Genomic DNA, 18,212 nt, shown 5'->3' with positions numbered 1-18,212 from the left:
AATATATTTCTACACCAAATAACATATATATTTCTACACAAAATAACAAATATATCTCTACATCAAATAAAAAATATATTTGTACACAAAATAACAAATATATCTCTACATCAAATAACAAATATATTTCTACACAAAATAACCCCACAACTTAATATTTATTTTATTTTCGAATCTTATTTTATTAAACAATAAAATAAGTCACAATGTCTCATAAATTTCTCTAAAATCATATAAATCACATAAATCTTATAAATCACACTAATCATATAAATATATTCTAAAACTCATTTAAAATAATTAAATAATCGAAGCGGGCGTTACAGTTCTGGCAAGGCGTTTCTATCATGTTGACGCATCAAAGAGCCATGCTTTTGGAATTTGAAAACTAACGTGAGTTAACTCACGCGACGTGACGTAAGTCACACATGTGTAAAACTAACGCATGAGTAAACTCACACTGAGATTTACACATGCGTGAGTTAACTCACGCAGGGGTAATTTGGTCATCTCAGTTGGGAATGAGTAAAACTGGTTGAGTAAAGAGCATAATTCTTACAACTACAAGGCCCAAAACTTTTGTTTTTGACTCAAAAGACCCAAAACTTGTGATTTGAGTTTCCTCTGATTTGAGTCGTCTGATCGAAATAAATAGTCAAATTGTTTTAAGACTATTACTTTTCCCACCCTACGTCATACCCACGAGTCCTGCAAAAAAGACAAAAATGCCCTTCGGATTACGAAATCCGGAATAATACGAAATGTAATCTGGATTACGTAATCCAGACAACTTCGATATATATAAAGAAGTTCACCCCTCCCATTTTACAGTCTCTCTCTCTCTCTCTCTCTCTCTCTCTCTCTCTCTCCCCTTATCCTAAAATTTGAATTGCACAAATCGGTCCACAATTGGTTTTTTTTTTGCTCAAAATCACCGCATTTGAAGCTTAATCAAACATCAAATTGAAGGTTAGTTTGAATTTCTTATCCATGCAAGTTAATTTGGCCAAAAAAATTCTTGTGCATTGAAGCTGTTCGGATTTCGATTTCCGAACTAGATTGTTGCAGTTCGGAAAATGAAATCTGGAATGAACCTGAGTATTTTTTTGTCCCTGTTTTGTACTGTGTTGTGTCTTTTATGTTGATTACCCTAATATGCATGTTACAGGTATGGATCATGTTGATCTTGTTGATTGCATAAGGGGTGAGGTTGAAGCTATGCACGCATCCGTTAGGAAAGAGCGTTGAGAGCGTCGGCAAAAGGCGGAGGCGAAGGGTGTAGTTCAAGCTCTCATGCGTAGGGGTGGTAGGCCACACCGTGCTGTTGCTGACGATGAGCCTCATCCTCAGGATGAGCCAGAGTACGATCAGATGGACGTGGAGCATCAGGTGGAGGATGATACTGAGGTAATGGAGGAGGATGTGGATGATGGCCAGAAACAGCAGCGGTGGAGGGGGAAGCGTGTGCCGGTGTCAGACCCTGGCCTCTGGATGACTATCCGGGTGGCCCACACGCAGGGCCGTTCCTGAGTAACTAGAGGCTCGGTTCTAATGTAAAAATAGGCCTTTAATAAAATAAAAACATAATTTTTTTAAAAGAGCAATTATCAATTTAAATTGAAAATAAGATCCGTAAAGATAAAAAAAAAGTCATTATTGTAACTAACACGTAAAAAACCAATATTCTAATCAATAATATAAAAATACAACTTCAAACGAATATCTTTATCAATTTTCTAGGTTGTTATTTTCTTTAATTTGTACAAAGGCAAGAATAAAAGGTTTATAATGTTTTTTTAGAGAATAATTATAATGATTGTTCTTTCAAATGAAAAATTATGACAATTGTTGTTCATGCTTTATAACTATATTGTGCTTTTATTTCTAAATATACAATCAAATATGTTAAGGATAATTTGGTTGAATTGGAGAGAAGATTGAGGAGCCTCAAATCCATAATAAATTATGTCCAAGCCAAAAAGGCCTCTCATACTAAAAAAATAGTTAAAGAAGAAAAATTAATGAAAGAAAAACGGTTTTTGTGTTAATTAGAAGAAAAAGGAAAAAATTAACAAAAGGACTTGAGTTGAGTGTTGAACTTAGGACCAAGACATGGACTTGAGTTGAGTGTTGAACAAAGGACTTGAGTTGAGTGTTGAACTTAGGACCAAGACATTATTACTAGCTCGTGATGCTACTACTAGGCCGCTTCGGTTTTACTGATATGTTGGTTGTTTATGTTTAATTCTACTTGATTTAAATGCTTGCACTATAGTTCCTATGATATGTTTGTGCCTATCTTCACTATAGTTGCTCATGTTGGTTGTTTATGTTTAATTCTACTTGATTTAATGTTTGCACTATAGTTCCTAGGATATGTTTGTGCCTATCTTCTCTATAGTTCCTACGATATGTTTGTGCCTATCTTCGCTATAACTATTTGTTCCTTGATATCTTGTTAGTATAGTTCTTGTCAAAATATTGTTTGTATGTCTTGTATGCCAAGTTTCAGGGGGAGCAACTAATCATCAACATGGTGTTTTGACACCATCAAAAAGGTGGAGATTGAAGCCTCTAGGTTTTGATGATGTTTTATGCCTTTGGTCTTATAGTTTTGTTGTTTCTAGTTGTTGATTAGCTTACTTGCTAACTAGTTTGTAGATTGTACAAAGCACCCCAGTGAGTCTAAATATTCTTGAACAAAGTGTGGTTGCATCATGTGTCTCACAAATAGTATTAACATCTTTTCCAATTCACTGTGGTCTCTGATGTCTCATGAATCGTATCAAAATTAGTCTAAATCGATTCACTGACATCTGAAATATGGTTGATTGTCTCTGACTTGTTATGATTCATATCATGAATCATTTGAATCGATTCACTTATGAATCATATCAATTTGTGTTTGAATCGATTCATCAAACTCTCTGACATGTTCTGAATCGATTCAAACTTGTTTTGAATCGTATCAAACTTCTTCTGGGTTGTTTGAGTCGTTTCATTTTTCTCTTGACACGTTTCATTCTTCATCATTATTTTCCTTTGTTTGAATCGATTCAACTGGTAAGTGAATCAATTCATACTGTTGTTTTTGTGCGAAAATTTAGCCTTTCTACCTTGTCCTATGTATTGTCCTCTCCTCATTTGTTCAAAATTATTGAATCATTTGGAACTATTCTCTCTAGGTCTCAAAAACTCATTGTTCATATATTCTTCAAGATTAAACACTTTTTCTTAGAATCACTTTGTTCTTTGAGTGTATAGATTCTCTAGGGTGCTAGTAGGGATTGTAAGTTGGTTCTCTCAAGAAGATTGATTGGGCTTAATCAAGGCTTCAAAGGAAGTGAATAATCTCATTCCACCTCCAAAGGACTTGGGGGTCTTTCTAACCGTTCTTGAAGTCGAAGGGGGTTCGTTTGCCGGACGTAGCATTGAAGACTAGAGTGAAGAGTTCGAAGGAGTGCACGAGTAATTCAAGGATCCGAAGATTCAAGAAGCACCAAATTCAAGGGTTACTTGAAGTTTGGGGGAGTGTTTTACATAGGAGTTGAAGAATTAGGGCTTTAATTTGAAGGATCTTTTGTAAACATTGTAATCAACATTTGTTACATAGTGGATGACCTTGGTGAAGGCGTACTTCATCAAGTAGAGTAGACGTAGCCCTAAGCGAGGACGAAAAAGGGTGAACTACTATAAACACCGGTGTTATCTCTCTCTCTTTCCTTATCCTTTTTACTTTTTGATATTGCTTGTGATTAATTGAATAATTGATAGGTTAATTTCTAGTATTGATCTAAGTTGTTTTTCATTGAAAATTAACCTAATTCATTGAGTTAGGTTTCACATAATTTGCTTAGATCAATTGATTGCAAAGTCCATTCAATTCTTCAATTACACTTGCATTGTGTTTTGATTTGATAGCATAGTATTTTTGTTCACATAGGTTTGGTTTGAAATTGTGTATTGTTTTGTACCTTGTTCAAAGATTATTAATAATTGACTGTGTAAAAAGATTTGTATCGTGAATCTCTCAATTCTAAGACAAAATCTTATTCCACATATATTTGCTTCTTGTTGATTCATTGATTGTGATTGTTCAAGCAAAATTTCAATAGTCAATTTCATCAAAATCCGTTTTATCAAAACTCCGTAAAAACTTTTAAAAAGCTATTCACCCCTAGGGATGTCAATGGGTATCTATGGGTACAGATAGTATGATATCTGTGCCCGCCCCGTTAGATAAATATGATACCCGTGTCCGCCTCGTACCCTCGTGGCTACCCACTATGCGGGTACCCGTGGATATTGAGGTATCCATGGGTATTCATGGGTACCCATGGATTTTTGATATTTTTTTTGTACAAACAATAACTTTTTCTTCATTACCAAAAAACTTCAACTTTTAAACATTCATACATAATTCATTCAAAATTTCATAAATCATACATAATCCATAGGAAATTCATGATTTTTACATAATCCATATGATATGTTTTATGATGTGAATGAAGTAGGAACGTGAACTTAATAAGATGAATTAAAAAGATTGAAAATAAAAATAGGTTGTTAATGAGGAATCTTATGTGGGCAGTAAAATTTCCTTCAATAAGGTAAGAATTTTAAGTAATAAGATAAGATATATAAGGATATTTTAGTGATTTACTTAATTTATTATCAGGTCTGGGTACCCGTGGGTATGGGTACAAATCCGTGTTTGTATCCATATAATAATGGGTAGTCAAATACCCGTTTATTATACCTGTGGATACCCGTTTAGCTACCCGCCCCGTGCCCGTGATGGATTTTACCCACGGGTACCCGTGGGCATGGGTATTTTTGCCACCCTAATCACCCCCCTCTAGCTTGGTAACTATCTAGCCATATAGACCAACAAAGTGCAAATTTCCGTCTAAAACCCACTATGTGAATCGATTCACTAAATGTGTGAATCGTTTCACTAAATGTGTGAATCGATTCAGACAACTAAAAGACAAGGCAGAAGACTATAAAGATGCTATGAAGATTGAAACACATCAGATAAAAAATGAATCGATTCAAAAGACCCAGGATGCAGATTGAAGCGATTCAAATAAATTTGAGTTGACTCAATCTTAAGTCAGAAAGTTTTATTGATACGATTCAAGGCAATTTGACTTGATTCATGCATGATATGATTCACAACATCATGAGACGATTGATCCCAAGTCAGAGACTTGTGATGATACGATTCAAACTCTTGGAAAAAGTGTTATACATGCAAAAATGTTATGCAAGACCAAGGAACACATGAGACATGGATTGATGAGTGCTTTCACCAGATTTTATGCTAAAGGATTAAACCCACTTTTTACCCCCTAAGTTGGCAAAAGTTGCAATTTTAGCCCCCTATTAAAAAAAATGGCAAAAGTGACCCCCATGTTTAGCCCCTTTTGCAAAACACCAATTTTGACCTGGTCAATCCTATGTGTCATGCCAGCTGTGTATTTTCTGAATTAAAAAAAGGAAAAGCCACGTGTGTATTTATAAAATTAAAATATAATAATGTTGAAATAAAATAAATGGAAAAGGAAAAGGAAAAAATGGGAGGGCACATGTTTTCTCCTTTCCTCTCTCTCAACCATCTCCCTAACCTCCATCAATATTGCTGCAATCATAAACTACCACAACCCATTCCTCAACCACCAACCCCTTTTCCTTCATTCTCTCTACCTACTCAACACCCAATACCTCATCTAACATCAGTTCTACATCTTCTTTGTCAACAATATTTTCTTTAATGTTGAATTTTATGAGTTGTAGAAGCTCAATAGTATCAGTTCCTAGTCATATGTGAACAAACCTTGTTCATTGCCTCTTTACCTAATACTACTCATGTATTTATATCTAGGACTCCCCTTAAATATGAGAAACCCCTCTCCTTTCTCTCAACAACTATCCTTAGTGATTGACTCAATCACGGTTACAATAAATATAGGAGAACAACTCCAAAATACAAACCAACTCTTGCTAGAAGCACTAGAGTAGTATACAAAGAACAAAATACAACTCAACTAAAACAAAACAACTCTAAGTTTTTGATAATCAGTAGCAGCACTAGTATGATATATAAAATAAAACACAAAGACTCAAAACAACGAAACCCTAAAACTCAATTCTTCAATGACGACTTTTATATATGATCTTATTAAGGTAGAGTCCTTCTTATATAGTCATTGTTCTCCATGTGCTTTTACTTCTATGAGCTAAACAATTCAGCTGCCCATAATTATATTTTCATCAACAATCTTCTATAAACACAAAATATATTTTAACCAGATCTATTATATTTTCGGCACCAACGATCTAGATACACAAAAATATATTTGCTTTAAATCTTCCTTAAAGAAATATATTTGCATCAAGCCTTCCTTATAGAATAATGTAAGATCCCGTATTTTATGCTATTTATTTAAATGTGTTCTACTAAATTTTTTTATAGAAGTCAAGACCATGTTGATAATATGATTGGCCGTGTTAATATAATTAAGTCAACAATAGAAATAGTTAATTGTTTAATTATTTATGTGCAAGTAGTGAGATAGATTACATCACTTTTCCACCCAGTACATGTCACCATGATTGAAATTAAGTTTCAACTTCCCTTCCTAATTACCTGGCCAACTCCTTCCACTCACACACTCATTCCACTACTTAGAAAAGAAAGGGTCACATAGAGAAAAAAAGGAGAACGTAGAGGAGTCTGAAGTACTCCCTCCGTCCCTATATGTAAACATTCTTTGTCTCTGATAAAAAAGGTGCTTACATAGGGACGACGGAGGGATTAGAAAGAAAAGAGAACAAGAAATTTACCTTAAGGAGACAAGTAAGAATACCTTTCCTCTTGCTATCTTTTCTTTATTAATGGTGTTATAGAGAATCAAATTTCGCCATGTCTGTCTTATTAACGTTCTGGTTTTAGTAATAGGAGAATTGGGGGTTATATAGAATCAATCAATTCTGCCATGTCTGTCTTATTATTACAGTTCTGGTGTTAGTAATAGGATAATTGGGGTTATAGAGAAAACAACCAATTAGCTATTAGGATTTTTGAAAACAACTTTATAATATGAGTGATTGGAAGTAAATCTCCATTATGCCATGAAATTTATGATTACTAGAGTTTTATTTTTATTCATGATTAAGAAAATAAAGTTTTTGTTGTGATAATTACCACTTCACTTATTCACATCCTTTGATTTATTTTTGTAGGAATTAAATGTTAGGAAAAAATTATCAACATAGTTAAATTTCTGGAAAATCACTTTTAAAGTTATAGGTGAAAACTACTTCAAGAATTACCTCTTATCTAAAGTTTTTCTGTCTGCTAAGAAACCTAACATTTTGTGACAGTGCTTGGTCTTTTGTTAATATCATAATATGGAGATTCATTCAATAGTATAGAAAAGATTTACTATGTAATTCGGCAATGAGTAGTTTTGGGGATAAGGGAAAAAAAAATGACTTGAAGTAATATGAAACTTGCAAGTATGCATGGATTAAAATACATGTTTGTTGACAGGTAGTAAACTATAAGTATTCTTATATTCCATTCACTGAAATTGCTAGTTACTACAGACACATAATTTAGAAAGTTAGTGGAAGAAGAAGGATAACAATTAATCATCTTGTTTATCTTGAACTTTAGTTAAGCTTTGAAATGCTTTTTATTAAATAAAAGGGTTAAATATGTTTTTGATCCCTATAAATATACCAACTTTTCGTTTTAGTCCCTCTAAAATTTTCCTTCAACTTTTAGTCCCTATAAAATTTTCAATCACTACTTTTGATCCCTATTTTTAAGTTAATTTTTGTATTTTTTAATGAAATTGTGCAGAAATGTGTAGAATATTGTAAAAATTAGAATTTTTTAACAAAACATAAATTAATTATGAATTTTTAACCGTCAAACATATAAAAATTCATATTAAATTCATGTTTTGTTAAAAAATTCTAATTTTTTTTGGGAGGGATTCTTATAATATTATGAATTTTTATGCAAACTTTTATTCAAAAATATGTATTCTACATATGAGTTTACTTTAAAAGAGGGACCAAAAGTGAAGATAGAAAATTTTTGAGGGACTAAAAGTTGAAGGAAAATTTTAGAGGGACTAAAACGAAAAGTTGGTATATTTATAGGGACCAAAAACATATTTAACCCATAAATAAAATTCGGTTGTATATTTATTAGGGGTTATTTCTAAATTAGTTGATAGATATTGTAGGAGTGGGTGTGATCGTAAATATTGAACTTGTGAAGGTGTAGAGATATTGGAACAAAGACCGTTGCTTGGAGAGTTTAAGAATCGTTGTTGAGAAGGTAAGGGCATTACTCCACGCGCTTCCGTATGTGTATATGTGTATATATCATAGTAGTCAATAGCGGCCAATAGCGCCGCTATAGTGGCCGCGCGGTGCGGTGCAGTGCCGGAGCGCTACGCAACAAGCCATAGCGTTGCGGTGTGAGATAGCGCTACTATAGCGGCGCAACGCTGCGTAGCGGTTTTGCGGGCGGGTTGCGGTTTAAAACCGCTATTAAATTTTAAGAGAAAATCACGAACTTGTTTTTGTTTTAAAAAAACAAGGGTATTTTTGACATTTTCTTCGAAACCTAAAAAGTTCAGCTTCTCTCATCTTTTATTCTTACACAAAACGGCATTTAACTGCAAAACACAAAACGCAAAAGGCCTTTTGTTATCCTCTTAGTTTTTTGTTTAAGAATCTCAAACTTTGTTGTCCTGTTACTTTTTTGTTCTAATTTTCTTTGTTATTGATTCCAAACATCATTCTGCTCTCTCTGTTTCTGTTTGTACAAACAATCCTCTGTTTTGTTCATATAAAGCTCTTTTATGCTCTCTATGTTTCCATATTTTTGTTGTTTTTGTGGACAACACAGCCATGGCAGCATCAGGTTCTGGTGTACAAAAAGTTATGAAATAGCGGTCATAGCGCTATGCGCTATCCCGCTGTAGCATTTTTGGGGTCGGCCGCTACGCGCCGCTATCCGCTATTAACTACTATGGTATATATATTTGTGTTGTGATAATTATCATAGTGGTGTTGTTTTGAAATGAATGATTATGTGTTATGTATTGGTGTTGTGATAATTATCCTGGTGGTTTTGTTTTGATATGAATATCATGTATTATTATTTGTGTGGTGCTGCTATAACATGAATACTACTTATGGGTGCATAATCTTAAGTAGCTAAATGGTGATTCTAAACTATATCCAAAGGTTGGATACTAGACTTAGTTTTAAGGAGTTATTACCCAATGGTGGGGTATTTACGGAGACATTCATCATTAGCTGACTCAGACAAATGCCCAACGGTGGGGGTACTAAACATCGAGTTTTAGGAGTCATTACCCAATGGTGGGGTAGTGACGATTCATATGCATTAGATGATTCAGAATAATGCCCAACGATGGGGTACTGAACATCGAATTTTTAGGAGTTATTAACCAATGGTGGGGTATTGCCCAATGGTGAGGTATATTGTCCAATGGTGGGACAATTGGCTTCGTTTAGAGGTGAAATCCGGATCATGAGCATTGGCATATAGATTAACCAATAGGGACTAACACATTTTAGATAGGTTGTATCTTGGGGATAGGTGTGATGATAATAAACTAGAGTAATGTGTCATGTACGTATTTTTTTTTGTATTTTTATCGTTATAAAATTTATGTCTGCATGCCTATTTGTACCATGTTTGTTAGTTGGAGATGACCCTTACTTTTGGACAGATGATCGTCAATCCGTCTTTCCTCCTTGACGGCGACGTCAGGGAGGTAAAGTGATACAATAGAAGAAGATGCAAGTAAAGTGGTGGTGCACATCTGGAGGCTTGATATATTTAGACACTGGTATTAGCCTTGTTGAGAAAACTTTTCACAAGCATCCAGAACTTTGACCAGCTAAGTGTAGTCTTGGGTAGAAAAAGACTAAGTGTCTTGTTATTAGGAATATTATATTTTTGATGTAAAATTTACTATTTTGGAAATTCAAAGAGAAAATTATTTATTGTTTTATTTTAGAGTCGATGAGTTTCACGTTAATGATATTATCTAAAAATAATAATTTATTCATCTTTTCACCAAGAATTTTGCTAATTAACGTCCGAAAAAAAATCGGGTCGTTACACATAAGGTACAAAAATGTATTTTCTTCAAATCTTCTGGAAGCACACGATATATTTGAAGCAAATCGTTCTTGGAAATAACTTCAGACACACGACAACGTAAACCGACAAAGGAAAGTTTATAGAGCCACACACATCTTGGAGCACAAGTAACATAAACTAAATCTTCTTAGATCATACGCGAAAATACATCACACCAAAGAATGCGAAAAAATGCACAACACCTTAAGTATTGTGTCGTACTACATGTTTAGGACATCTGATACAACATCTTTCCAGAACTTATTGTTTTAACAAAATAAAGTCAACACAACAGGTGGTCCACCATAAACCTAATTAATTTTTTTAATTTAAACCTTTTGATCTTTTATTTAAAAAGAGGATCGTTGAATCGTGCATGTCTATTGTATCTTATTGTAAACTGCCTACAACTAATATTGTTTTCTCATTCTTCATTTTTTTGACAAAAACAAAACGATATTCATTCATTCAAATTGATAAAATACATTAGAATCAACATCGCTAAAAACGTAAAGGATGAATCTGCGAACAAACTCACAGCACCCAAGTTAATAGCATATAACGGCAAAATGCCTACAAAAACTATGATGAAATCTAAATCATCAGAATACTCATGCTTCCGGATCTGCAAAGTTGGCGTCCAAATCATCGATTGAATCTGTGATTGACTGAAGTTGATCTTTCAATATATGAACCAAACGAACACCACAACAAGACGCGAAATCAAACAACGCCGCACAAGACGACGAAATCACGAAAAACACACAAAAGAAAACACTTGATATGTGTGGAAATCACTTATTTAGATTGAAAGAAAAGAGAAAAAGGATGCAGATGGGTGATTCTAGGTCAAAAAATGACCTAAAACCACCCCTCCTCGACGAGTAAAAGAGAAAGAAAACTTAGAGAGAAATTGGAGTTTCTCTCAAAAAATGACCTAAAACCACCCCTCCTCTTTCTTCATCTTCTTCCTCCCACTTCTTCATCTTCAAACCAACCTTCATAAAAAAAAACCAGAAAAAAAACATAAATTGAGCATAAAAAATTCTCATCATCATCAACATCATTTTCTCATCACTAAAACACTACCATTAACAACACCTAAAATCATCATACCTAGAATCTTGTATTATTCTCCCTCTCTTCATAACCGAAATCTTTTAATCACAATAAACTCAGGTTTTTATCTTCCATATCACTTGCACTCTTTTCTTCCTCAGAAACCCATTTCACAAAACCTTCAAATTCCTCGTCTGTTGACCCTATCACCTCCAAAATCCTCCTAAAACTTCACCTTTATCGAAACAACTCTTCTCTTGCACTCTCATAAAACTCAAAGACCAACATGGTTTCTCTCACAATATTCAAACCTATGTTTCCATCATTAGAATACTCTATTGTTGGAATTTGGAAAGAAGGTTGGATTCTCTTTTTGGTGATATAATATTGATGCCTCTAGCAAGTCATAGTCATCCAGAGAGATTTTATTTTCCAAAAATTATGCCAAAATATTTTGGGATTTAATTAGTTGCTTTAATGTGAATTTGGTATGTTTTAGGTTTTGAGATTTTGGGGATTTGTATGTGTAAGTTTTGATTTTGTGTGCAGTGTGAGATTTTAAGGATTTAATTCAATTTTATGTGTCATTGTTGTTTCAAATTTGAATTCAATTGTAATATCCCGCATAATATTTTAGCAGACACAATGTAAATTAACCGTGAAAATGGAGAATGTACGAGAATTATTGGAATTACAAGTAAAAGGGAGGAAATTGTGTCTTTTCAACAAAAGAGTATTTAAGCCAAAAACCTTGCTTCTCATCTCATTTTCTCTTTTTCTTTTCATGCACATAACCACACATAACCACACATTTGGGCTGGTGTTTAGAAGCAACAGTTGGATAAAGATAAGTCAAATTCTCCTTCTATTTACTCCTTGATTGAACCCTAATCCTAAATTGGGGTTTAATTGAGTTAATTTTATTTAGGTTGTTTGGGCAATTACATGTATGTAGTTTTCATTCAAGAACTCGAATTTGGACTGTTGTGGCTAACTTTTGAAAGAAATCGATGAACAAAGAAGTGTTGGAAGGAGTTAGGAGGTAGATTGGAGCTTTTATGCATCAAGTTGTAACTTCTTAATGAGGTGAGTTCTCCTATTAAGATTGAATTTGAATTGAATTGGATGTTGGTGATAATTGGACTGAAGTTGGAAATTAAGGTTTATGGGTTTCATGATAATGTTAATGGAATTAAGATGAACTTAAGGAAATCATGAGTTAAATGGACTGGTTTTGGCTATTAATGGATTGTATATGTTTGGTTTGTAAGTTCATATAAAAGAAGTATTTATGTGAAACTCGTGTAGACACACCTGTGGTAAATTTAAAATAACTCTTCGAATATAGGTCATATTGTAACGCCCGTCTTAATTATTTAATTAATTCAATGAAGTTAGAATATATTTATATTCTTATATGATTTATGATTTAAGTGGTTTACATGATTGATATGTGTGAATTTTACGATTCATGAAGTTGAGTGGTTTATATGAATTATAGATAATTTATGTGAAGTATATGATTTTGTGAAGTTGTAATGTTGGTGTGACTTATTTTATTATTAAATAAAATAAGATATGAAAAATAAAATAAAAATAATATTTGAGGGATGCAAGAAGTAGAACTAGTGTGTATACTTTAGTAACCTGATATATTTATATATGTTTAAGAAAACAAGTAGGTACCGCCAGCCCACCTAACTTCTAGGATATACATGTTTATATAAGCTTTCTAAAACCTAATAAACCTAGATATCGGATAAAGAGCATGTTATTAAAAACGGCGGCACACTATTTGATGAAAGAGAAGAAACAAATTGGGTGAAACATGGAAATCAAAAAAACCAGAAAAAGATCAAATGAAGAACCGATCCTTGTTGTCTCTTAAGAAATTTTGGGTTACAAGTCACTACACTAAGGTGAGGAAGACGTAACCATGTGAAATTGGTTGGATTTGCTACTGCTGTTGAGTTCGTTGTATCTTGTAAAAGCTCCAAGGGTGAGACTAACTTTCATTATTATTAAGGGTATAATTCTTTAGAATGAATTTAGCATGATTAGGTTGAGTTTTGGTGAGAATTGGAAATTAGGTTTAAGACCGATTTTGATGATTGAACCATGAAAAGATGTTAGATCGATGCAAAATTAGTGTACAGACCTTAGATATTGCCTAGGATGATGATTAGATGCTATTGGTGAAAAGTTGTAATTTTTAGGTTTCTGGCCGTACTGACATTCATCGCTCGCAACTGCGAGCAAGAACACTCGCAACTGCGAGCTAAGAACCAGAGCTCGCCACTGCGAGCAATACAACTCGCAACTGCGAGTGACCTGTAAGCTCGCCATTGCGAGCAGGATAGCTCGCCATTGCGAGCAAGGACCTTAGGAATCCCAGAATGCACGCTTTGCTCGCCGTTGCGACCAAAGTTACTCGCCACTGCGAGTTAGGCTGTTAGTTGCCCAAAATTGTCCCGATGCGATCCTTTCGCACGTGTAGTCATGAGTTGATCTTAGAAGTAAGAAAGAGGGTTGTTTAGGATACTTTCAGAAGTTCCAGGTGTAACACCCCGTTTTCCCAACATAAAAATTTCATAATATATTATCAGAGTAATTCACATAAACGGAATGCTACATCTCTTTATTCATAAAATCTTAACAAAATAGATAATAATTTATCCTTCAAAAATTCATCAACGTAATATTTAAAAACTTCGCAGCGGATTTAGTTTAACAATAGAAATAGTCTCGGCACGCAGGCCTCATCATAAAAGTCTCATAAATCTTAGTTCAATAATAATTCTTAAACTTCAAAAGCAATACGTAAAGGAACAGAAAATAGTATTAAAATCCCCATCCCGTTACGTATCAGAGCACCTAAGGACACAGTGAGAGATAGTCACCCACGACCGCAACTAATCTTGATTACCTGCAAGTTACCCATACGAAGAGCAACATTTTCAAGCAGAAGGGGTGAGATTTCTCAAACAATAATATTAAGCTCATAAATCATAAATTACATTTAACAATATAAACATCTTATAATTTAACAATTATAATCAAATACATAGACATCATCATTTCATCTTAGCAATATATCATCATATAGCAGTCACAATCATCGTCACATATCATCATACTAAAAGGCATCACAAAGTAATTCGTTAAAACATCACAACTTAACAACTTGACTTGACAATGCATCTAGACTCGACTATGCAACTCTTAACGTCTTAAACCATCTTGAATCATCATGAAAATGCAAATGCATGTGGTACCAATCCAGGACATAAGCCCTCGTTGCTTATGAGCATAAATATACTCCTAGGGCATAAGCCCTCGTCGCTATTGAGCAAAAGCTCCTAGGGCATGAGCCCTCGTCTCTGGTTGAGCAAAATCTCCATCGTCGTAGTTGAGCAAAAGCTCCATCGTCGTGGTTGAGCAAAAGCTCCAGGGCATGAGCCCTCATCTTTAAATGAGTATGCATGGACTCAACATCTTACGTCTTAGAAACTTCATGAACATCTATGACATCTTAACATCTTGACAACATGACATCTTAACAACTTGATGACTTCATAACGACTCGACGACTTAACAAACTCTTTGACTTAGACCGACATTTACATCTTAAATAAGATCAACAACAACATATGCAACACTTATAAAGTCACATCATATCAGCATCATAACTTAACATATCAAATGATAAACATCAACATCTTAAACATCGCATCAACATAAGCATCATAAATAACACATATTTAAATCACACATCTTCCAAATAGCACTTCATTATATAACACATCTTCAAATATAACATCATTTACACATCGTTAAATAATACATCAATTACACATCATCAAATAATTCATCGTTACATATCATTATTTACCAAAATTCAGTTTTAGAATAATTCAAATAATTCTTACTAGTTATGGACACTAAACTAATAATTAAAAAGAAAATAAATTAACTGTATCTTATTTTCCATAAAGAAATTAGTTCTACATTATTTGGAAAGCTTTGCAGAATAGAGGTTATTCCTCTTAATCGATTTTCACGATGTCTAACTTCCTAATTAAATTAGACCTTCTTACTAATAGTAGTAAAATTTCCTTTAAAATGGTCTCTCTAGAAAGCTATTAAGTAGAAAAACTTACCCCATGCTTCTCTTACCAATATCAGCTATACGAATCCAAAAGGGAAGATGTTCAAATAATCTATGAAGAGACAGTTAAGGGAGTTGGCTGGAGAACTCCGTGAGGTCAAGGCTAGCCGAGGAAACAATGGTGCTCCTGCTAAAGCTCGTGATCTATGCTTGGTATCCCGATTTGAGGTTCCTAAGAAATTCAAAGAGCCAGAATTTGACAAGTACAATGGGACTTCTTGCCCACACAACCATGTCATCCGGTATGACCGAAAGATGGCTAATTACGCAGATAATGATGCGCTGATGATTCATTGCTTCCAGAGTAGCTTGACAGATGATGCAGCAGATTGGTACACTAGTTTGAGCAAAGACAACATCCATACCTTTGAGGAACTCGCTGCTGCTTTTGAAGGTCAATATGAGTTCAACACCCGTCTGAGGCCAAACAGGGACTCTCTTAAAGCCCTATCTCAGAAATCAGATGAAACCTTCCGTGAATATGCTCAGAGGTGGAGAGGGGCAGCTGCCCGTGTCTCTCCCCGACTCGATGAGGAAGAATTAACACAGACATTCCTGAAGACTCTGAAGAAGGAATATAAGGAGAGAATGATAGTCTCTGCTCCGAACAACTTCTCTGATATGGTTACGATGGGAACTCGCCTAGAGGAGGCTGTCCGAGATGGTATTATTGTCCTTGAGAAAGGTGAACCTTCAACCAGTGCGCCAAAGAAGTACAGTAACGGTCATCACAAGAGGAAAGAATCTGACGTAGGAATGGTGTCTGGTAATCCATCTGCAGCTGCTACACAATTACCTCTGCCCTATCACTACTTGCAGTACTCTCAACATCCTTTCTTCCCACCATTCTACCAGCAATATCCTCTGCCACCGGGTCAACCACCAGTGCCCGTCAATGCCATCGCTCAGCAAGTACAACAACAGCCTCCTGCTCAACAGCAACGGCAGCAACAACAGGGTCCCCGACCCAAACCTTCTTTTCCAACAATACCAATGCGGTATGGTGAGTTGCTCCCAACTCTACTGGCTAAGGGACACTGTGTCACTAGACCAGGCAAGCCTCCGCCTAATCCATTGCCTCCCAGGTTCCGGCAGGATCTAACATGTGAATTCCATCAGGGGGCTCAAGGCCATGATGTCGAAGGTTGCTTTGCTCTGAAATATATTGTGAAAGATCTGATAGAAAAAGGACGTTTGACTTTTGAGAATAGTGTTCCTCATGTCCTTGACAACCCGCTGCCAAACCATGCTGCTGTCAATATGATTGAGGCCTTTGAAAGGGTTCCCGTTCCTCAAGAGGATCCCATGTTGGATGTCCGCAATGTCGTTACTCCCTTGGTGCCATTACATGTCAAACTTTGCCAGGCTTCTCTGTTCAAACATGATCATGCTTCTTGTCCGGAATGTCTTCGGAATCCTATGGGCTGTTGTGTTGTGCAAAATGATATCCAGAGTCTGATGGATGACAAGCACTTGATTGCCAGTGATGTATGTGTGATCGTGCCAGTGTTCCATGACTCTCCTGTTGAGAGTGTGTCTCAGATGAGAAATGTTGAGCCTCTGGTGATCAGGCTACCTGGTCCGGTATCTTATACCTCTACCAAAGCAATTCCCTACAAGTACAATGCAACCATGATTGAGAACGGAGTGGAAGTGCCTCTGGTATCCCCAGCTACAGTTGATAATGTTGCTAGTTAAATTACAGCTCTGAGAAGCGGGAAAGTCCGTCCACCCTTGTTTCAAAAGAAGGTGGTAACACCTATTGCCACAATAACTCCTCCAGTTGTTCCTCCTGTTGACAAGAACACCGGCCCAGCAGGCCAATTTATTGAAGAGTCCAATCTGGACGAAATCCTGAGGCTTATCAAGAAAAGTGACTATAAGATTGTTGACCAGCTGCTACAAACCCCATCAAAGATATCCATCTTGTCTCTGCTCATGAGCTCAGAAGCTCACAGGAAGGTGTTGATGAAGATACTTGAGCAAGCTTACGTTGATCACGAAGTCTCTGTGGAGCAATTCAATGGAATAGTGGGTAATATCACTGCTTGCAACAATTTGGGATTCGATGATGATGAACTCCCCGAAGCAGGGAAACACCACAACTTGGCCCTACATATCTCGGTGCACTGTGGGTCTGATATGGTATCCAACGTATTGGTGGACACTGGATCATCGTTGAATGTAATGCCTGAGTCCACACTAAGGCAATTAAGTCATCATGGAATTTCCCTGAGGGGTAACAGCTATCTGGTTAAGGCTTTTTTGATGGATCCCGCAAAGATGTTCTCGGGGAAGTGGACTTGCCAATTACCATTGGTCCCGAAACATTTCAGATTACCTTCCAAGTCATGGATATCAATGCTTCTTACAGTTGTCTCCTCGGAAGGCCGTGGATTCACGACGCTGGAGCAGTCACTTCCACTTTGCATCAGAAACTCAAGTTCATGAGGAATGGTAAGATTAGACGCCCAGAAGGCTGTCCAGGCAGGGCAAGCTGCTGGCTGGGGCAAAGTGATTCAGATTCTGGAAAACAAGCGTAAAGAAGGCCTTGGATTCTCCTCGACATCTGCTGTTTCAAAGGGAACTTTCTACAGTGCTGGGTTCATCAATGCTATTACTGAAGATGCTGCTGAAGGTGGTTACGTGCCTGCATTTGTTATACCAGGAGGCACTGTGAGAAATTGGGAAGCCATTGATGTTCCTTTAGTCATGCATGCTTCCATGTAATGTGTTTTGTTGCTCATGTTTTTTGTTTTCAAAATAACAATCCTTTCGCTC

At 35.7% G+C, this 18,212-nt stretch overlaps 1 long non-coding RNA gene across 1 annotated transcript; it reads left to right on the top strand.

The window, feature by feature from the left end:
• Positions 1-6,630: 6,630 nt before the first annotated feature.
• Positions 6,631-10,073, top strand: LOC146914421 (uncharacterized). The gene is made up of 3 exons (XR_015016749.1): positions 6,631-6,862; positions 8,265-8,359; positions 9,789-10,073. It is a non-coding gene; the product is annotated as an uncharacterized LOC146914421 (long non-coding RNA).
• Positions 10,074-18,212: the final 8,139 nt, after the last annotated feature.

This window comes from Medicago sativa, chromosome 6 (assembly GCF_051527215.1).
Source record: "Medicago sativa cultivar Bolivia chromosome 6, Bolivia_mono, whole genome shotgun sequence".
Classification (NCBI taxonomy): domain Eukaryota; kingdom Viridiplantae; phylum Streptophyta; class Magnoliopsida; order Fabales; family Fabaceae; genus Medicago; species Medicago sativa.
Note: the sequence above shows the minus strand (reverse complement) of the source record. Positions and strands in the feature narration are given on the sequence as shown.